Source organism: Miscanthus floridulus, chromosome 9 (assembly GCF_019320115.1).
Source record: "Miscanthus floridulus cultivar M001 chromosome 9, ASM1932011v1, whole genome shotgun sequence".
NCBI classification, from domain to species: domain Eukaryota; kingdom Viridiplantae; phylum Streptophyta; class Magnoliopsida; order Poales; family Poaceae; genus Miscanthus; species Miscanthus floridulus.
The window spans coordinates 16,739,131-16,762,687 of record NC_089588.1 but is presented as its reverse complement, the minus strand read 5'-3'; the positions used below and the strand labels follow the sequence as shown (position 1 = coordinate 16,762,687).

General features: G+C 45.7%; 1 pseudogene; it reads left to right on the top strand.

Annotated features, from left to right (window-relative positions):
* The first annotated feature begins 2,145 nt into the window (after nt 1–2,145).
* LOC136479331 (metacaspase-9-like) lies at nt 2,146–18,266 on the top strand (annotated as a pseudogene).
* The last annotated feature ends 5,291 nt before the right edge of the window (nt 18,267–23,557 follow it).

Genomic DNA, 23,557 nt, shown 5'->3' with positions numbered 1-23,557 from the left:
GCAGCACAGGAACTTGCTACAGTACATCAAAATGATAGAGAAGCAGCTAAAAGGGCGCATGATTACATTATTGCAAGTGATGATGCAGTTTTTTTACTGTAGTAGACTATTGTGGTCCGAATAATAATAGTAATAATCTGCAGGAAACTCGGTAGTTCTAGCAAAATTTTGATCGTACGTAAAACCTGACCATTTCGAGTTCTATACATGGAATCGGGTGGTAGCCTTTGCAGACAGCAATTGTCCAAGAGCTAGTTTTCTGCAATCTTTTTCACGGAGTACGTCCCCAGGGCAGCACTAATAATCTTTTTCACTTGATCCTTATTTTAAGATTACTAATAATACTTTGCAAAAATAAACAAACTATCATCAATCGGACCTAAAACGACCATCTGTGTCCATGCATAATAATAATTAGTTAAAACCATGCACACATTTTGTAGCTTGCAGGTTGCAGCCATGAAACAACCATCTGTCCATAGGAAGCAACAAACAAGAGATGGTAAAGCCTGCACTCTATAGTATGAAATCACCAATAGCAAACTTTAATGTAAGTATTACATCAATTCTCAAATGCAATATAAAATCTGAGAAATAATAGAACCTCACAGATGTCATCATCTAACCAGGCGGCATGATCCAGGTTCCTCATAATCACACACATCATCTCCCCACCAAGAACCATGGTAAACCTGGAAAAATATTATTTTGATCAAAACTTATACTATCTTTTACTAACTTAAACCACTGCATCAATAACTTTGTACTATTGCTATATGTTTAGCTAGGATCAAAATAGGCATATTTCCAGGCTCCATTCAAGAATAATAAATATGTTTGTACCATGAAGCAAGATTGAACTGTAAATAACTTGATATGCAGCTAATATAGGACTAACTCTATCTTAGCTAACCAACCTATGAGACAAATCAGTAAAGGAAACATGAGGTTAGTGTAAATCTATAGCAATCAATCAATTTAACTCTCTTTTTTTACATAGATTGTTTCATGTCCATGGATACATCAGACCTGAGAAAACAAAATAATAGACAAGGGACTATAAACCTTTGAGTTAGCCATAAGTATGTCAAAGTCCAAAAAATATGTTATTCCTTTGCAAGACCATTTAACATGACTTATGCACGGGAATAGACTTAGAACAATAGTAAAAGTCATACAGGCCCTTAGACTTCAGTTCAGAGGCAATGCTTCCTTCATAACATATGCTGCCTTCCTACCCAAAAATAGATGTGCAATTTCATTTTCTCTATGTGCTTCCTATTGACAGATCTATTACCCATACTCACCAAGTTCTATCATGAAAGCGATATTGCTGATGAGCAAGGCAAAAGTTAAAGGAATAAAAACTCTAGCTGTATAGCACAACCATATCTTCAATCCCTTCTTTTGTATCTTGAGATTAAATATTAGCACAAAACAACATACATATGATTTTATTAGATTTTTCTTGGTTCACAAGAAGGGGTTGAAAAGAAATTGAAAAGTAGCTTAGCAGAAAATATGGATGACATACCAGGAACACAAAAAAAGTGATGCAGCACAGGCATGGATCAGAACCAAAATCATTCCATATTACAGTATTTCACAGATGAACATTCGAGCAACCAGAATGCATTAAATGAAAATGTATAGCAACAAATTGAAACTGTAGGTATTTGTGCATACAGGCCAACATCAGAGCAATAAACAATGATGGATTATCTATATCTATTACCTTTTAGTTATCCACACCTGCTGCATCTTCAAGTTTTAGAAGTTTTGCAGCCAACAATAATCAATCAAAGGCAACCAGCTCCTTGATTGGAAGCAGTGCAGAAAGGGATTGGAAGTTCACCAATTCAGTAGAATTCCTATAAGTTATTTTTATATGCAAATGAAAAGGCAGTAAGATAGGAAAAATTACTGAAAAGAAGAAACGCACCAATCTAGATCATCTTACCGAAGGCCCTAGCTGCCTCAAACCATGGAGGCCGCCAGGGGCCTCGCTGTTGACTGCCTCCATGCACATCCCAAGCCCCTCCCTGGTTAAAACTGATGCCACCACCGCGTCTCCACCCTACACTCCGGCCTGCGAGGAAGAGTGAGAGAAGAGGAAGAGAGGGAGCTAGGGCCTCGTCACCCATGATGGGGTTGCCACGCGCGGAGCTCGCCCGTGCCAGGGCCGCCTTCGGAGGGAGGAGCCGCCGCCGGAGGGGGAGGGTGCTCGTCGCGGAGAGAAGCTGCCACCAGAGAGGAGGAGCAGCTGCCAGAGAGCGTGGTCGTCATGGGAAGGAATGGTCGATGAATCTGGTCGTGGTCGTCGCGGGTTGGATGCGACGACAGAGCAAGCGCGCACGGCGAGGATGACGGCGCAGCCGCATGGGGGAGCGAGCGGGATCTCGTGAAGGGGAGCACACACGCGGGGGAGGGGGAGCGAGCGGGATCTCGCGATGAGAAGCAGAGCGGGATCTCGAGCGAGTGTGCGAAGCGGAGGAAGTAGAGCGATGAGGCGGGCTCGCGTGCAGTCGGTCCCACATGCCGGCGCCTTTCATCGGAGTCGCGGGTCGCACGGACGGGAAGGAGGAGCGGCCCCAAAAAAATGTCGCACCAAAAAATTGTCTTACTTTTATTCTTTTTAGTTGTAGGAGATAAAATGCCCAATGGAGTGACTAAAAGGTGACTAAAGTAGTTTAGTCCCCAAGGGGTGACTAAAAGGTGACTAAACTTTACTCACGTGACTAAACTTTTGTCCAGTAAGCAAATAGGGCCTTAATCACAGCTAAGCCAATTATCCACACAACTACGGGTGGTCTAATAATAGGGGTACCGTGGTTATTTGTGTTACAAACTATTCTATCTAAAACTTTCTAGAATGAAAAGTTTCTATAAATAAACGTACTCACCAACTTTGAACTAACGAACTCATACAATACAAATACGATAATTCTCCCTCGCTTAGAAAAAGGCCAAACCAATACACCCATGTTAAAAAATTTGAAGATGTTTTAGTTCTCTTTTTAGGTCAATCATGTTCAACTTTGGCCAAATTAGTAAGCAATATTTTAACACAAAACAAATATCTAATGGCAGTTTTATTAGTTATACAAATTTGGTTTTGTAAATGTTGACATATTTTTATGTGGACTTGTCAAATTTTAAAAAGATTGACTTAGGACAATACAAAAATATCTTACATTTTTTGGAAGGGACTTTTATTTTGTTTGACCCTTCTCTCCCTTCCAAGGATGCTTAGGTCAATAAGCCAAAATTGCCTGCTAGAAAGATAATCCTTCGATCCTTTAAATCAAATCTAAAAATGAATATTGCTTACAAGCAATTATTTTCTAAGGCAACGTTGTTACTCTGTTGTTTCAAATTATAGGTTGCTTTAACTTTGTTCTAAGTTAAACGTTTATAACTTTGACTAATCTATATCTCTTATAAAGATAAACGCCACTAGCAGTTTATCTTGCCATGCAAAGTGTCTATATCAGCATCCACTAGAATATCCCACTAGCACATTCAACTATCTCACCATGCAAAGTATTCACACAACATCCACTAACACATCCAACTAACACATGCCATTATGTCTTCATCATTCAAGCTATTCACATTAGCAAACCACATCATTTACTAACATATATTTAGTTGTCCACATTAGAATGCTAAAAATCATCCACTACCATGTATTATGATATTTATTCAATTAGTAAATATAAGTATTATAATTTCACCAGCGATTCCCGCAGCAACACGCGAGGCGTTCTTCTAGTTTTATTGAAAGATAAACCAACATCTATAATATTAAGTTAGTATATTTATATCTACCAAACAAGTCTCGTTAGTATGGGCGTGTTTGGTTTGGTGGCCTGCCCTTTGGTCAGGCTCTACCAATGCAACGGGCGGCTGTTTGGTAGGCTGTATAGGGTTCGTAGCCAGGTTTCCAGAAGCCAACAAGGGGTCGTAGCCATGCTAACTGGAAATGAGGGGGGCGGGCGTTTTGCCGTAGCCAGTCTCAGCCCATGCTCATCTCACCTCCCAGTGTTGTTCCCCTCTCTCTCTCTTTCTCTCCCTCGAAAGCGAATCGGACGATTGCCACTGCCGCCGATCAGTTTTGGTTGCCATGCAGCCATCTCCGGCCCGCTACGCTCCTCCGTCCGCCATCTCCACCTGTCCCCTCGTCGACCTCTAGATCTCGCGCGTGAAGCTCGCCGCGCAGCCATTTCCGCTCCGCTCATCCACCCGCCATCTCCACCCACGCCAAGGCGACCACCGCCCCGCCCCTGCTCCTGCGCGTCTTGCACACGTGCTCCTCCGCGCACGCCACGGCCACCGTCGTCGTCCTCCTCCGCGCGCCCCACGGCCGCAGCCGTCGTCCTCATCCCTCCGCATGCGCCGTCAACCTCCGGGTGTGCGCTCGTGGCCAAGGTTTTCATTATCGGAAATAAAAAATTATCGGAGGTCATGGATAAAGAGGATAAGCAAGATATATCGGAAATATCGGACCAAATTCAAAAAAAATTCAAATTGTTTTGAAAAAATTCCGTAGAATTTGACTTGAAACTATTCCTAAGCTATTTAACGTCGCTTGTTCACAGATAAAAACAAGAATAAAACATTATAGTGTGGGATTGTTGCATGGCTGAATTTGGGTTGTCTGTGTAGAAGCAGGAAAGAAGGGGAAAATTTGGCCGATGTCAAATTTTATCGGACCCTATGGATAGAAAGGAAATTTCGGAAATTTCCGTGAATTTCGGCCGATAAAAAAAACCTTGCCGTGGCTGACCACTGTGCCGTCCTCCTCCCCCTTGATCTGTGCGCTCATGGCTGACCTCCACGCGCGGCGCCGATGCAGTCGTTGTCCTCTACTTCACAAATGATAATGCAAGTGGAAATATTTTTCGTCTTCTCCTCACAAATGAGGAACCAAATTATGCTTAGTACAAAAGGAGTTTCAAACTCTAGCGTTGATGCATGAAAGTTCAAAGAGCAATATGGTAGTGATCTTCTGAAGTAAAAAGTAAACCGGCTACTGAGCGATTATTGAGCTGTAAGTACTCTTGAAGGCAGCAGTACACATTAATTCACTTCTTGCATGCAAGCTCCCGTTTTCAAAGGATTGTTGTCGTTGACGTCTCAGTTAGGACGAATGGACGATCCAGGTTGCATTGCACTACATACATTCTCGGTACGACGAGCTGTCGTCTTTATGAAATCGATCTTTGTCGACTAACCTTTCGTGCTTGCTTAACCTTTTTCATGCATATATACACCTAGCTACGTACGTCTTTCCCTCGTTAGGATGAATTTGTGCGTGATGGTTCATCCATCTGACTGCAAGTCTGCAAATGCATGTAAGCCGAGCAGCAAAGTCCAAGATCCAAAGCCAAATGTGTCCTTAGCTTGCATCCACAAAGCTTGGCAAGCAACAAATGAACGATATGACCACGACGCGCGTATTCAATGAACACAGGTGATCACGATGCCTATTTATAACGGAGGCAGTCAGGCAGAGATCAATATCTCATCACGCTGAAAGTATGAATCAGTTTCGGGATTGATAGCCGATAGTTTGTTTAGTAGGTCATAGCTTTGATGATTTGTAATAATGGAGATTTTTTTGAACTTCATGAACACTGTTTTAAATATATGAAGTTTGGTGAATTTTAAATCTGGCCAGCAGCGCGGCCAGGAACAGCAGTGCGGCCAGCGCGAGAGAAGAAAGCGAGCAGGGCAGCGCGGGAGAAGGCAGCAAATAGAAACAGCAGATTTGAGCATTAATTAAGGGTAATTTGGTCTTTGTTCAGGTGTCTTCGTGATCTTTAGTCCTTTCTAGTCGATTGAACCAAACAACACTATTTAGTCCCTGTTAGAACCCAACAGGCCCCTAATTGCATTGCTGACGTGCGTCTCAGCTAGCTAGGATGAATGGACGATCTAGGTTGCATTCACTACTGGAAACCGGCACTTTGTCGAGTGCTGAAAGCTTTGCCGAGTGGATTTTATCGGGTACTCGGCAAAGATGGCCTTTGCCGAGTGCCAAATAAAATACACTCGGCAAAAAAAAAAACACTCGACAAAGATAGCTTTGCCGAGTGTTTTTTTTCGGCACTCACCAAAGATGTATTTTGCCGAGTGCTATTTTTCGGCACTCGGCAAAATGCGTCTTTGCCGAGTGTCTTTTTTCTGGCACTCGGCAAAGATGTATTTTGCCGAGTGCCATTTTTTGGCACTCGGCAAAATGCGTCTTTGCCGAGTGCCTTTGTTTTGGCACTCGGCAAAGAGGCATTTTGCCGTGTGCATTTTTTTTTTGCCAGCGACAAATCATTTATTCAAAGCAATTTTTGAGGCCCTAAATGAATTCAAATGAAAAACTTTTCAACTACAAAGTTGTATAACTTCTCAAGATTTACAAAGTTTATTTTGGTCATTTCTTCATTTGACAAAGCGACAATAACGTTGTTCATAAAATCTACATCTCTCTCATATCTCTCATATTAGTTTCATGAAAGTAGAAAAGAGATATATAAGATTTGTGAACAATGTTACTATCACTATGTCGGATGAACAAATAACCAAAATAAACTTTGTAGATCTTGAGAAGTTATGAAATTTTGTAGTTGGCAACATTTTGATTTGAAATCATCTTGTCATGCAAAAACGACGTTTGAATTTGAAAATTTTAAAATTTGAATTTTTCAAAAGACCTCGGATGGAAAAACTTCCTAAATGAAAATTGTAGATCTCCAAAAGTTATGAAACTATGTAGTTGACAATTTTTTGATTTGAAATCATCTTTCATGCAAAACTACGTTTGAATCTCTCAAATTTGAAATTCGAATTTTTCAAACGACCTCGGATGGAAAAACTTCCTAAATGAAATTTGTAGATCTCGAAAAGTTATGAAACTTTGTAGTTGACCAATTTTTTATTTGAATTCATTTAGGGCCTCAAACAAGCAATTTACTCTCAGTTTAGTATAATATATGAGGATAGATAACAGAATCTAGACACAAGTGATAGTGTAGTGCAGTGGTAGAGCAGCAGACACGCGAGATGGAGACGGACGAGCGCTGGCCGGTGGCGGCCTCCCCTGAAAAAAATTTTGCTATTATTTTTAGGTTTTTTCGCATTTTCATTTTGTCGAGTGTAAATCTTTGCCGAGTGCTTTTCCGTCACTTGGCAAAGGCTTTGCCGAGTGCCCGACAAAAAGCACTTGGCAAATGCTTCTTTGCCGATTAATTTTTTGCCAAGTGCCCTTTGCCAAGTGCAACACTCGATAAAGCCTTTGCCGAGTGCCACAGGCACTCGGCAAAGTGCCGGTTTCCAGCGGTGATTGTACGTACGTTCTCGGTACGACGAGCTGTCGTCTTTATGAAATCCATCTTTCTCCGCCTAACCTTTAATTTTCATGCATATATACACCTAGGTAGCTACGTACATCTTTGCCTCGTTGGGATGAATTTGTGCGTGATGGTTCATCCATCTGACTGCAAATGCATGCAAACCGAGCAGCAAAGTCCAAGGTCCAAACTCCAAAGGCAAATGTGTCCTTAGCTTGCATCCACAAGGCAAAGGCAAGCAACAAATTAACGAACGATGACAACGACGCGCGTATTCAATGAACACAAGTGATCACGAAGCCTATTTATAACGGAGGCAGTCAGAGTCAGGCAGAGATCGGTATCTCATCTCGTCTCCCCGAAGCACGCACAAGAGGTAGAGGTGTAGAGCTAGAGTTAGAAGAAGACAGCTAGCACAGCAATGGAGGTGGGGAAGAAGAAGATGCTGGCCACCCTGGTGGGGTGTAACTACGCCGGCACGGAGAACGATCGAGCTGCAGGGCTGCATCAACGACGCCCACCACTACTAGAAACCGGCAATTTGCCGAGTGCCTGGGCACTCGGCAAAGCCCAAAATACACTCGGTAAAGGCTTTGCCGAGTGCCGCACTCGGCAAAGAACCCGTCGGCAAAGGTTTCTTTGCCGAGTGTCACATATCGGGCACTCGGTAAAGCCTTTGCCGAGTGTCATGTCAGCACTCGGCAAAAAAAATCCGACGTCAACTCTGACGGCCTCTTTGCCGAGTGCCACCTCAGCGGCACTCGGCAAAGAATTTTTTCTTTTTTTTTTTTGAAAATTCTTTGCCGAGTGTCATACTCTTGCACTCGGCAAAGAAATTTTTTTTTTCTTTTTTTTAAAAAAAATCTTTGCCGAGTGCCATGGCTCTGGCACTCGGCAAAGCTGGGAAATTATGTCTCTGCTTCCTAGCTTTGCCGAGTGCCATGGTCACGGCACTTGGCAAAGCCCTCTTTGTCGAGTGTGGCACTTGGCAAAGAGGGGAAAATGCTATTTTTTTGATTTTTTGCTTTCCATCAGCGCAAACAAAGAAATCACATATATATCAACACACAGCACATGATATATCACATACACATCCATATTCCATCACATACACATCCATAACCCATCACATACACATCCACCATCCATAATACATCACATACAAATTCATTGTCCATAATCCATCACATACATTCGCATCATCCATGACAATAGCCATCACAATATATATATATGTCTCTAGTAGTAGTCCAACATAAGGCTAAGTCTAACACAAGTCCATGCAACATGAAAAGAAACAAATAAACGGTACCTACTGCCAGCCTCCCCGCCCGAAGTGTGAACTGCCACCTTGAGGAGGGCCAGTTGTCCACCCGGCCTGTGGAGAAGGGCCACCTTGAGGAGTCGGGTCAAACCCGCCAACTGTTGCTGCACAAAGGAGAAGCGAATTCATGAGTATATACAGGAGTGCCGCACAAGCTAAAGGAATAAACAAACATATATACTCACCGGAGTCCCTACAGGAGGAGGAGGAGCCACAACTAGAGCGAGCAGCGACTGGGGCACGACCACACCTGGCAAGGCCTGAAGGCTAGCCATGAAGCTGAACATGTCCTGCAGCCTCTGCGCCTCGGCCGCCCTCTGGGATTGTACAGCCTCCATCTCCAGCCGATGGGCCTCCGCCTGGGCTGCCCGCTAGGCCTCCAACCTCCGCAAGTCGGCCTGCAACATTCCACCCACAATGTTTAAACAATGCAAAAGCAAGATAGATGTGTAAAAGCAATGAACTACGAATAAAACAGTACTAACCTGGAGTTCCGCCATCTGCTGCTATGAGCTCTGCTGCCGAGAGCGTATGGGGAGGGAGGAGATCGTGCTCCTTGCTCGAATCTCGGCGAGGTTGGGAACAGAGGTGGAGTCGACTGTGCTGTCCGCCATCCAGTACCGGCCGTGCTGCTTCCCTCCTCCCAGCCTCATCAGGAGGTCTGTGTCCAAGGGCTGGATGGCCGGATCGAAGTCCTCCCCATGGCGCTCGCGGGCCACCGAGGTGTACTCGCTAAGCTTGTTGTGGACGCTCGTGCTGGTGTACGCCTCGGGCCTGTCCACTGGGTTGTAGGTGACTTTCGGGGCCGTTGCCTTGCCCTTGTGTGCCAGGCCGTATGCCATGAACTCGTTGCATTCCCGGCCTTGGTGCGCCTGGGACTGCAAGGAAAACACAAAGATGATTACAAGTAATGAGAATTGAGCGTTAGAATAAATAAATAAAGATAAAAACACAAAGAAGCTTACACATGTCTGGGCGTATGCGCTGAGGCTCCGGTTGCCTTGGTGGTGTGGCGTCCCACCCATCTGCAGGCGGCAGTCCCGACGGATGTTGTGCTTCTCCGCCCACTCCTCCGAGAGCCACCTGTCCACAATGGCCTCCCAACAGAGGCGGTGCCTGGCGCACCAATCAGGACATTGCTGCATGCCATCAAGTTATTGATATGTCAGAAGATGAAATGAAGCCTACCTATTCTTCATGGAAGGAGTCTGTATTAATGTTTTGTACTTACCGAGAGGTACTGCTCCTTGGTGAGCGTCCTAGTCCTGGCATCGGCCTTCCTCACCACCTGACCAAGGACGTCGGCACTGTAGTTGATGATGCACTGGAGCCGCGTCTCGTGGTACAGGTCTGAGAGTCGGGACCTACAGACCTTGTCCTGCACTCGCGCCGCCCGGTCCTCAAACCTTTCGTCACATGTGGAGATGTCCTGGTTTGTGAGCATCGTACGTGACAACGTGGTCGAAACTTTTTCAAAATTTTTCCACGGCATACGCATACGATACGGCGACAACTCGACAAGTTTCATGATTTTTGGAATTCGTTCGCATTTTATACAATTAAAAAACCACTCCCACGCAAGTTGGCGGCGTTGCCCTGTGAGCACGTTGATCGAAATTTCGAGACAGTTCCTGGATTTAGCCTAAATTTACACTAAGAAACAAGGATAACATTTTTTGAACGAATGTAATCCATTATTCAATGCACCTGCAGTTCAAACTTACATTTTCCGGAAAAATTCAACAAAACAAAATAAACTATAGAAATATGCCAAAAGGCAATGAAAATGTCCCAAATTTAAACATGTTGTTTGTGGTAGTGTACTAAAGCTTCAAAAAAATTGGTGGCCAAAAACCAAAATTTTTTTTATTTTGCCGAGTGCCTAGGGTTGGCACTCGGCAAAATAAATTCTTTGCCGAGTGCCAAACGGGGGGCGCTCAGCAACGAGGACGCCGCTGGATGCCGTTAGGCCCCTACCAATCTTTGCGAGTGTCTTCCTTTGCCGAGTGCCAGGCACTCGGTAAAGGCCTCTTTGCCGAGTGCCATATTTTGCCAAGTGCGGCGCTCGGCAAAGCAGGTCTTTGCCGAGTGCCCGAAATTTGGCACTCGGCAAAGATTTTTGCACTCGGCAAATCACGTGTTTCCCGTAGTGCACGCCATGCGCGCCGTCCTCCTCGACCGCTTCGGCTTCGCGCCAGGCGACGTCACCGTGCTCACCGACGACCACCGGACCACGAGAGCGGCGCTGGCGTGCTCCCGACCGGTGCCACCGTCAAGCGCACGCTGGCTGAAATGGTGGCGCGCGCGGCGCCCGGGGACGTGCTCTTCTTCTTCTTCAGCGGCCATGGCACGCTCACCCCGCCCGTCAGCGGCCATGGCGATCGCGACGACGAGGCCATCGTGCCCTGCGACCACAACCTCATCTATGGTGTGTGTCGTCTGCTCACGTCCATGCACGCACGTCGTTTCTGACATCTGACTGACAAGCTTGCCAAGTTTTTTTTACCGGTAGGAAAAAAACTCGGTCCCCAACGATAAATATGAAATTTCAGAAATATCAGGTCAAATTTAGATTAATTCATATTGATTTTAAAAAAAATTGACATCATTTCACTAGAAAAACTCACTAATCCATCATCCATTACAACTTTATATAACATCGACGATATAACACAATATGTCACTACGGTAATATAGCAGGTTGACGGTGGGCGAGCTGCATATGCTAGTGCCATCGAATGTGTGAGTGATAAAATTAAATAAATTTGAAGAAACTTAGGACTTTGATAAGACTAGAGGATACGGAGAAACTTAGGGCTTTGACTAGAGGATACGAAGGGTCATTTTAGTGTGGTTTTGTGTAATTTTGGAGCGGAAGATGAATTTAACTGAAAATTTTTGAACGATATAAAATTTTTTTGGCATCGACGAAAAAGGCGATATTTTGGAAATTTTTGTGACATTTTGCCGAAATTTGCTTGCTTGCATATGCACGCGCGACGTCAGACGTGGACTTCTGAGAGCTGGTGGATCTCGTGCCATGGGACGCCACCTTCACCATGGTGTCCGACTCGTGCCACAGCGGCGGCCTCATCGACCAGGAGAGGGAGCAGATTGGCCCTGACGTCCCCGCTGACCCCGACCTGTTAGGATCGAAATGTGTGTACCTCTCTGTAACCCGTAGATCCGGTTAGGCTCCTCGCCTGTCTCTATTGCATCACATCGGCAAGCGTAGACGCCGATGCCGTCGGTGTAGTAGACGTCGTAGTGGCGAGGAGGTGAAGTCCAGTGCTGGTACTATAGTGGTCCGGTGGTGGCCCTGCAGTGGGAGCGATGGCGGTGGTGGTGGGCTCATCCCATCGCTGGCAGCACGTCTTTAGATCGGGTTAGGATTCTCTATAGGTGGGAAAGGCGGCTCCGTTGAACCTCATAGTCCGAGACTAGATCCCCACCTTGCCTTTTATGTGTGCTGTGCGACAGGGGCCCATCAACCGTATTAGGGTTGGGCTCCCCCGATCAGGGAGCAGAGACAAGGGCCCAATTGGTCGTTGGGCCTATTGGTGGAGATCAACTAATATTCTCCCCCTTGATCTCATTCCATCTTTTACTTTCGTATCATTTACTTTTGTTCATTCCATTACAGATTAGCTCATAGAGCATGTCTCATCGTCATGGTCCATTGCCGATAAACTTAACAGCTACAACTCACTACTCTGTTCTGAAATAGATACTTATCTTTGGGCCTTCTTTTGTCCAGGAATTTTATAGGCTTTCCCTTAAACCCATGCTAGCTACGTGTTCTCTGAACACCATGTTCTCTGAACACGTTGGGTGGTAAGCCTTTTATAAGTGGATCCGCGAACATCCTTTCTGTACTTATATGCTCAAGACTTATGACTTGATCCCGGACTTTATCTTTCACAACATAATACTCAATGTCAATGTGTTTGGCAGCACCACTTGACTTATGTTGTGAGCATCCTTTACTGCCAGATGATAATCGTAGTATGACTTTAGTGGTCTATAGATGTCGTCAACCACCTTCAAACCGGGTATGAACTTCTTTAGTCAGTTCACCTGCCTGTCGCCTCATAACTCGCTACATTGTGGACAATGTAGTAATGGTTTGCATTGAGTTTTCCATGAAATAGCTCCTCTTTGCGAGATGATAGAAAATCCACGTCTGGATATGCATTCACTCTCGCATAATCAGAATTTGAATATCCCACCATGTGGAGTGAATCAGATCTTCTATATGTCATCATGAGGCCTTTCGTTCCTTGCAAATAATGCAAGACTTTCTTTATCAATTTCAGTGTTCTATTCTAGAATTCCTCTGGAATCTGCCAAGTAAAACCCGGTAACAAATGCCAAGTCAGGGTGTGTACATACTTGAGCATGTTGCAAGCTTCCGACAGCTAAAGCATATGGAACCACTTTCACTTTATCGATTGAGCTCACATTGGTTCCTGGGGCATTGAAAATCCCCATATCTGTCGCCCTTGACTATAGGAGCAGGTGAGGGACTACATTTGTGCATACTGAATTTCTTTAAGAACTTTTCTATGTATGCCTTTTATGACAGTCCTTATACCCTTTTCTTCTATCTTGGTGAATCTCGATCCCTAGAACGAACGAGGCTTCCGCTAAGATCTTTCATATCAAATTTCTTTGTCTCCAGTAGTAGACTGACATCACTACTAGTAAGTAAGATATCATCTACATATAGGACAAGGAAGATAAACTTCCCATTCTTAAACTTTGTATATACACAATTGTCCTCTATATTCTCTTTACTTTGTATAGACACAATTGTCCTCTACATTCTTTTAAAACCCAAAATTCTTTATTGTCTGATCAAACTTTAAGTACCACTGTCTTGAAGCTTGTTTTAATCCATAAATGGATCTCTTTAGGCGGCATCCCATTCGTTCTTTCTTTCCATGACAAAACCTTTTGGTTGTGCCATGTAAACATTTTTCTCCAAGTCACTGTTGAGAAATGCCGTCTTTACATCCATTTGATGTAATTCTCAATCGTAATGTGCCACTGATGCCATTATGATTCTGAAGGAAACTTTACATGAGACTGGAGAAAAGGTCTCATTGTAATCAATCCCTTCTCTTTGCATATAGCCTTTTGCCATAAGTCGCGATTTATATTTCTCTATATTCCCTTGAGAGCCAAGTTTTGTTTTGTAGACCCATTTACAGCCTACTGTTTTGGCTCCTTTAGGAATTATTTTCAAATCTCAAACTTTATTGGCATTCATTGATTTCATTTCATTTTCCATGGTCTCAAGCCACTTTGATGAATTATTACTTTTCATGGCTTATTCAAATGAGGTGGGATCATCCTCCATTTGAAATTCTTTAGTGTTGTACACTTCATAATCAGTAGGAATAGCTGATTTTCTAACTCTTTGAGACCTTCTAGGGGCCTCCACTTTTGGCACATCTTCTGTTTGAGGCTATTATTGCTCCCCCTCATGTGTGGTAATAGGTTCTATAGGATCCTGAAGAACAGGTTCCTCATCGTTATTCATTGTTGTCATAGGTGGGATAACAACAGGTGCTGACACCATAGTATCTAGTACTGTCGGTGCAGCGACAGCAAGTAGTGAGAAAATGTCTCATGAATCATTGGAGTGGGCGTATACACCCGCTTCACTTCAAGGTCAATTTCTCGAGCTACCATGCCCCCTTCATCTTTTCATCCTCTAGGAAGACAGCGTGTCTCTTTTCCACAAACTTTATATGTCTCTCTGGACAGTAGAAACGAAGACCTTTTGACTTTTCTAGGTAGCCAAACAAATGGCAACTTACTGTTTTGGGATATAATTTCCCAATATTTGGGTTAAACACTTTAGCCTCAGCAGGGCTCCCCCACACACACGCAAGTGGTTAAGTGAGGGTATTCTTTCTGTCCACAACTTATACGGTGTTTTGGGCATCGACTTTCTTGATACTCTATTGAGAATATGAATGGCGGTTTTAACGCCTCCATTCACAGGCTCAACTGTAAGGTGGAGTAACTTATCATACTGCCCACCATATCCATCAGGATACGATTGATTCTTTTAGCTACTTTATTCTGCTGAGGTTCGTCCGGTTTAGAATACTAGGCTACTATGCCATTCTTTTAGGGTATGTCGACCGTAGTACTCCCCCACGGTCAGACCTGACTATCTTAATCTTTAATATCTTAAATTTATCCAATATATCTTTTCTTTCTTTGATTGGATAAATATAGCCATAATGGGATTAATCATCTGTGAATGGATCATAACCATCCACACTCTTTACAGGAAAGCTGACCACAGATATCAGTGTGAATAATCTGTAAAATTCCTGTGCTTCGTTTGTCATCTTTCTTTACATACTTTCATTTTATGCATTCTCTGCATTGTTCTTAATCTGAGAGCTCTAATGGAGGAAAAATATCATTCTTAACTAGTCTTTTTTATTCTCCCCCTCGAAATATAGCCTGAATGATAATGCCATAATTTCGACGACGCATTGTGAGCTCTCTTATGCCACCATTATCAGAGTGACTATCTGTCACCAGCTGCTTTATAAGCTGGATAGCACATGTCTTTGAAGAGTCAGTGAACTGACTCTTTATTCTATCGAGGTACTCGGTGACCGTGTCACACTCTGGGATTGAGCCCATAATTGCAGGTTCAATCATTTTCTTTATCACAACCAAACATTTCTTGTTGGCAGTGACCCACTTCCTATGCTCAAAAGTCATAGGACATCTTTTGGGATTCAAAATCCCTTTCTTTAGTTGCCCAAGTGGCATCATTCTTATTTGTCTCCCTCACCGGTGCCACAAACTCAGTGGCACATGGTGAGGTTACTACCCAGTCCACCTTAGACAAGATGAAAATCAGGTCAAAATTTTTCTTAACATAAAATAACATCATTTGCATGCCTTGATTCCAACGTTGGTCAAAATCAAAACATACAATTATTCTTATACACTAATTCTACATCACCGTTGGGCAGAAATAGAATTAATGCATAAATCATTAACATTATCAACTTTTCTTATACACTAATTCTACATCACCGTTGGGCAGAAGTAGAAATAATGCATAAATCATTAACATTATCAACTTTTCTTATACACTAATTCTGCATCACCGTTGGGCAGAAGTAGAATCAATGCATAAATCATTAAAATTACGATATTGTTATTAACAACGTTGGTCAGAAAACAACAACATCATAATCATATCAAAACTCTTTTTCTCCATTTAAATACCATATTGGTTCAAAATAACTGGAGAATCAACATTTTCTTTAGCAGCGGAATAACTTTTTTTTTCTCCAATTAAATACAACGTTGGTACAAATTAACTGGAGAATAAACAAATTCTCTTTAGCAGCGGAAAAATAATTCAATTTCTTGAATTTTACCCACAGGGAAATTCTCTTTTCCATTTTATTTAAGCCATTAATCAATTTCTAGGAAATAAATATTTACTGGAAAAACTTTCATTTTAATTACTTTTTCTATTTTCTTTTGAGCCATTCCTTCATTTTCCACGAAACAAAACCTTATTCAACGGAAAATGAAAAAACAATTTCTCACTTGTTCTTTGATTTGGGCTGGAACTGCCACAGTGCCCGGCCCAGCTCACCGCGCGCGCTCAGGCCGCAACCTGGGCCTGGGTCGGCAAAGTGCCACCCCGCGCGCTCCCGCCTGGGCCGCAAGTTGGCCCGCTCTATCTCGGTCGTTTATCCAGCATCGGACGGCCAAGCGTCGATTTCGCTCGGTTAAAACCCCGACGCCGCGTGCCCGGGAGAAAACCCTAGCTTCATTCTTCCGTTTGCTTTCTCTCTCTTCTTCGCCGCTCTCTCCTCTCTCTACCCCTCTCTCTTCTCAGCGCAAGGACAGCAGCCACCGAGAGCGAGACGGCGAGTGAGCGGACGGTGGAGCGAGGCAAGGCGCCGTCGCCGGCCCCCTTGCCTGCGCGCGTGCTCCCCAATGGGTGAGCACGCCGCAGTCGAGCGGCCTGGCCGCGTTGCCCCCTTTGCCGAGCCCGGCGAGCAGCTGCCCCGGTTCGGCCTTTCTTCTCCCGCACCGGCGAAGGGCCGGTTCGGGTGGATTTCTTCTCCCTTCCCTTTCTCCTTCCCCTAGTTCTTTTCGATTTGGTTGTGCTTCTCTTATCCGAACTGATGTGGGGAATAGGGTTACAGTTAGGGTTCGTGTGCCGACCCCGTTCTTCTCTTCTTTGGATTTTTCTTTTCTTTTCCGAACTGGTTATAGATCTAGGGTTCGGAATCCGACCTGTCATCTTTTCTGATTTGTCTTTGTGATCTTTCTTTTTCTTTTCGGAGTTCATCCGAATGGATCTAGGGTTAGGTTCGGTTGAACCCAGATTCTTTCCCCTTCTTCCCCCTTCCCCTTCTTCTTTTGGGATTAACCCGATTTGGGATTGGGGTTAAAATTAGGGTTAGGTCTTAGGGTTCGGCCAAAACTGAACCCATCCTTCTTCATTCCTTAGATCCGAACTGGATCTGTTCGGTTCTTTACTTTTGCCATGCGCCGTCGAACGGTGCGGCTCCTTTCCCCCATGCGCGGTGGCGGTGATGACCGGTAGACCGTGAGCCGGTCTCTCTTTCTTTTGCTTTTACCCGGTTAGGGTTAGGGTTAGGGTTACACACTTAGTAACCTGCTCTGGTACCATTGTTAGGATCGAAATGTGTGTACCTCTCTGTAACCTGTAGATCCGGTTAGGCTCCTCGCCTGTCTTTGTTGCAGCGCATCGGCAAGCGTAGACGCCGATGCCGTCGGTGTAGTAGATGTCGTAGTGGCGAGGAGGTGAAGTCCAGTGCTGGTACTGCAGTGGTCCGGTGGTGGCCCTGCAGTGGGAGCGACGGCGGTGGTGGCGGGCTCATCCCGTCGCTGGCAGCACGTCTTTAGATCGGGTTAGGATTCTCTGTAGGTGGGAAAGGCGGCTCCGTTGAACCTCATAGTCCGAGCCTAGATCCCCACCTTGCCTTTTATGTGTGCTGTGCGACAGGGGCCCATCAACCGTATTAGGGTTGGGCTCCCCCGATCAGGGAGCAGAGACAAGGGCCCAATAGGCCGTTGGGCCTATTGGTGGAGATCAACTAACACGACCAACTCCACGCCCACGCCGCCCGGTTCCTCCTGTATGCCGCGGTGCTCGCCCACCTGTCCGCCGCGTCGGGCTTGGACGCGTCCCACACTCCCACCACGTCGCCGACCACCTGCTCGCGCTCTTCGGCGCCGACGCCAGCGCCAAGTACCGCCACGACCACAACGGCGGCAACAGCAGCACCGACAATGCTGACGCCGGGATCCTGCTGAGCGGGTGCCAGACGGACGAGCTTTCGGTGGAAGTGTCGGCGGATGGCAGCAGGGCGGTGTATGGGGCGTTCACCGGGGCGCTGCAGGCCGTGCTGGCGGCACACCCGGCGCCGATGAGCAACCGGGAGGTGGTGTGCCGCGCCAAGGAGGTGCTCGGCGAGCAGGAGTTCCCGCAGCACCCCTGCCTCTACTGCAGCGACGCCAGCGCCGACGCGCCGTTCCTCGGGCAGCAGGAGACCAAGAGCAACTAACTGAGCCTGGAGCAGGAGGCAACCGGCAGCTAGCATGCCCACGTCCCTGTATATGCCAGAGGGATGCTCATTATTCTGTCAGTTTTAATTTATCTTTTCTTCCTCTCTTTTTTCTGCTCACTATTTTTCAGCGAACGTGTTTGAGTCAATGATGTAACCCGTAAATATCTTGCTACCCACATACTGAATGAAATGGCAGCACGACTGCCCAATTTCGCTAAAAAAAAAAGGTCACCAGCAGTGGAGGGCTAGTGCCATGTGAGTTGACAGCAATGATTCAAGGTTTTAAATAGCCGGCTAAGCCATTTAATTTTCTATGTCCGAAAACAGGCTATAGCCGGATATAACGGCAGCTAAGGGCTGACTTGTACATGAAAAAACTTAGCTAAATCCTTCTTAAACAGCCCCAACGAGATGTTGCCACGTTTTGCCAAATCTCTAAATCACCACACAGCGTGAACCTCGCCTGGTTGAGCCCCGCATGCCGACCCTACATGCCGTTTTGGAATCGTCGTCGCTCAACCTCACTCTAAGGGACACGGTGGAGCTGATTCCATGGTGAATTCCAAATCCAAATTTACATTTTATAGTGATGAATCTCTGCCAAACCGTCCCTAATCCTTCGTTTTTTTTTGTTTTTTGGAAAGAACTTGTGTCTCCTTCGTTCGACGGTCCATGGCTATATACTACCTCTTGCGCGCGTGCAACTGCCATGCCGCACGCAGCTCTCTCCGGGCTGCTCCCCAGACCCCAGTCCCCACCCCCACAGTGTACGATGATCCGGTCGCTGCTCCCAGCGGCGCCGTGCGCCGTCATCCTTCCCAGTTCGCCTCCCAAGCCTAGCCGCGCTGACGCTGTCGAGAGGTAGTGGGACGCAAGCAAGATCAAACCAGGCGGCAGCGACAGGCCAGCGTCGGCGTCGGCGTCAGGCGTCCAGAGTCTGCCCATGGACGGCGAGAGCGGCAGCCGCGGCTGCACGTCGACGTGCGCGAGGTGGGAGCGGGACAGCAACATGAAGAGCGCGACGTCCTCCTCGGCGAGCAGAACCAGCAGGCGCGGCGACTCCCACGAGAGGTGGGACGCGCGCAAGAAACCGATGAGCCTAGCCTGTTCGTCGTCCACGGCGGCAAACAGCAACGTCAAGAGGAGGTGCGACAGCAGCAGGCCTCCCAACACCAACAGGCGCGTGCGGCGTGTCCTCCTCTTCTGCCGAGCACTGGGATGTTGGAGCTCGGCCTTCAGTAATCGTGTCAAAGTTGTATCCATTCATTAGGTGCATTACTTTGTTACTTAGATGCATGAACATGTTTTGTACAAGCGTAGAATCGCGGGCAGGGGTGGAGACTTGCACACCACTGCGCCGTGACCGCGTCCACGAGGCTCACTCCGCCACGGGTTGTTCGCCGTGCTTGTCGCTTGGACGTTCGCAAAAGACGGCGTACCACGCAGCAACAAACTGTGGCGGGGAAGTTGGATCGAGCCATACATAAGATCAATGAAATGCATCGGGTAAAGCTACGCCATTCGCAGTAAACCAACTCGCCGTGTTCTGCGTTCTATACTTTGTTCGATCTGTTCGAGTCCGTGGTGATCGCACACCACCGGGCATCGCCGGCAGCCGAGAGTTCCTAGGATGGTGAGCCACCGATCCTAACATGGGACGCCCAGAGGTTTTCATTATCGGAAATAAAAATTTATCGGAGGTCATGGATAAATAGGATAAGCAAGATATATCGGAAATATCGGACCAAATTCAAAAAAAATTTCAAATTGTTTTGAAAAAATTCCGTAGAATTTGACTTGAAACTATTCCTAAGTTATTAAACATCACTTGTTCACAGATAAAAACAAGAATAAAACATTATAGTGTGTGATTGTCGCACGGCTGAATTTGGGTTGTCTGTGTGGAAGCAGGAAAGAAGAGAAAAATTTGGCCGATGTCAAATTTTATCGGACCCTGTGGATAGAAAGAAAATTTCGGAAATTTCTAGAAATTTCGGCCGATAAAAAAAACCTTGCCTCGCCCACAAAAGGCGTCTCCGTCAGCGCAGTCACTTCGTGGATGGTGCCGCGGCGTCGAACACTTCGTGAGTGGTGAGAGCGGCGGGCGTGCCCTGGAGCAACCACACGGCGCAGTCAGCGCCGCCATCCCCTGGCAGTTGTGCAGAGTCAGATCGAGCACCGAGACGCGGCTCTCCCGGCGCTGCTCCCGACCCCGCCAAAATGGAAGATGCTGCCGCGCGCTCCTCCCGACGCCAGCCGCACCGACTCCGACGAGAAGTAGGACGCGCACAAGGCCAAGTCAGCCAGCACAGAATCCTCAGCCTCATCAAGCCCTCGTTCCACTTCCGCCGACAGCATCAGGAGCTGCCCCGGCCGCGGATCCTCGCGCAAGAGCGCGACGTCTCCGCCGGCTAAGACCGGCCGGGCCGACTCCGTTGAGCGATGGGACCGCATAAGAAGGCGGCGATCCCAGCTTCGTCATCGACGTCGTCAGGCAGCACGTCTTCCCTCGTAAGCAGCGCGTCGTCCGCCGAGCGCTGGGACGTGCACAAGAAGCGTCGCCCGCCGCAGGCCGAGCCACTCGACGACGGCGTGAGCAGCACTACTGGTAGCAAGGACATCGACACGGAGGAGGAGATACGACGGAAGCCGCGGGCCATGTACGCTGGACAGGGCTTCGTCGTCGCCTCGCCGGGACCCAGCATGCTTCCCATGCCAACAGCGTTCTTGGTTCCAGTTGCATAGCGCTGTACTGCACGAACTCATCGATCGGTTCAGGAGTCAGGACTGAGGCCGCTGGTTTCTTCAGCTACCTAAGCAAGTGTGATCATGTAGTGGTGCTACTTCGACTAATGATGCTTATGGTGTTAGAATTTGAATGCTTTGTGTGTTTTGTCGGTCTTAGATTTCATCTGAATTTGGTGCCTTCTTCAAGCTGAAACTGCAAGTGGATGCATCCATCTGCAAGTGTCATCATGAATTTCTTGATTGATTATGTTTCAATTTCAGCACTCCACTCGTGTGTCCTGTTCAAAATGAATTACTCGCGCCTTTGCCTACACAAAGAGGAACATTGGCACAAGTACTGAAGTACAGCCGGTGGAGAAGAATGGATATAGAAGCATCACAAGCTATAAGCACAATATCTGATGGGCTGGGCTTTAAAGCCACGGAAGAGGCTTTACATAGGCTAGGTTGCACGCGGCTACCATCACATAAACATAAAGTCCACGAGTTGTAAAAACATAAACCCATAAGACCAAATATTTTGTTGTCAAAAAAATATAAGACAAATATTTCTAGCGAATTGTCGCACAGAAAAAGTTCATTTTACCGCCTGAACTATCACCGTGGTCTGATTTTCCTTTTCAAACTCTAAAACTGGACATCTTATCTCCCTAAACTCTCACAACCTGTTAAATACCAAAATGTCTCGCTTAGAAGTAGTTTTCAACTAATCCTTCTTTAGTTAAAATACTATAAAATACCTGGTTAGGTTTCTAAACATTCTAAAAAAACATTCTAATTGATGTCTTAATGTATTTTAAAAGCATTAATAAAAATATGAGATGCAACGAACATAAAATGCAACATACATTTAAAGTTGGACGCATTCAGGTGGGGCTCGTGTTTTTGTTGGAAAGCTTCCAAAATGCATTTGAACATCGATTATAATATTTTGGGAACTTATTTTTCTAGTGCTCTAAAGAATTTCTAGATGATTGGAATCTTCCAAAAGCTTCTAGATATGATTGGAAGTTTCCAGTACCTTGTTCAGTTACTAATTCCTAGGAACTGAATTTATATTGGTAAATTTGTTTCTTTACCTAGATAAATCAAATTCCTGAACATATCTAGATGCCTAATATAGATACAACCCAACCCACCTGAATCTCAAACTCTGTCACTTAGAACACGAACCCTAGTCCCCTCAGCCCTCACGCAACTACCTGTAGTAGAAGATTCCTCGTCTAGGAATTTTCAACCATGCAAGCACGACGGCCATTAGCCCATCCTTGTTCACTACTGGAAAACTATACTTTGCCAAGTGCCTGAGATTTTGCCGAGTGCTTTTTATCGGGGCACTCGGCAAAGCAATATTTTGCCGAGTGCCGCACTCGGCAAAATAAAGCACTCGGCAAAGATGGCTTTGCCGAGTGCCAGGCACTCAGCAAAGCCTGGCTCTCGGCAAAGCTGGGCTTTGTCGAGTGCCGCGGCACTCGGCAAAAGTCCCACTCGGCAAAAGGTGGCTGGCCCGTGACGGCGACCACCTGCCGTCAGATTTTGCCGAGTGCCTAACGGATGGCACTCGGCAAATTTCTTTTTTTATTTTTAAAAACTTATTTTGCCGAGTGCCAGTCCCAGGCACTCGGCAAATTTTTTTTTTATTTTTTAAAAACATATTTTGCCGAGTGCTAGCCTTGGGCACTCGGCAAATTTTTTTTTAATTTTTTAAAACTTATTTTGCCGAGTGCCAGCGCCAGGCACTCGGCAATTTTTTAAGCCCACTTTGCCGAGTGCCCCCCATGGCACTCGACAAATTTTTTTTGATTTTGGGCTCAAATTTTTTTCTATGGCATTGTGACAGTATTTCAAACTCTATTTTAAAATTTGGGGCAATTTTGACATTTTTTGATATATTTCATTAGTTTATTTCGTTTCGTCGAATTTTTTGGGATATTTCAAATTTGAACTGCAGGTACATGGAATAATGGACTTTGGTCATCCAAAAATTGATACTCATGATATTTAGGGTATGTTTAGGCCGTATCCAGGAACTCACATGAAATCTCGAGCATCTCGTTGATGTAACATGTCGAGGTACTTGCCGGAAATGTGATTTTAAATTATATAAAATGCAAACGAAGTCCGAAAATCACGAAACTTGTCGAGGCGTCGTGTTATCGCATGTGGAGGCTGTGGTAAAAAATTATGAAGGTTTCGAGCAAGTTGTGACGTCGGATGCCAAAAACCCAGACATCTCCACATGTGATCAGGAGTGATGATTCGAATAGTGTTGCCCAATCATGAAGATTATTCCTAAACCATGTAATACTATGTTTTTTGTTAAATTTTGTTATGTTTATTCATTTTGAACTATTTGACATGTATGTACTAACGCTTGTTGTTCATTCTTTGTACATTACAGGTGACAGAACAAAGATGGTGGGCAACCGTTCACCGAGGCAGGTGCTCTCGGTGTACCAGAGGCTACGCCCTCCTGATGGAGGCGAGGGGACGTCTTCGCCCCCAGCGGCGAGAGCAGGCTCGGGTCGCCCCAGCACGGG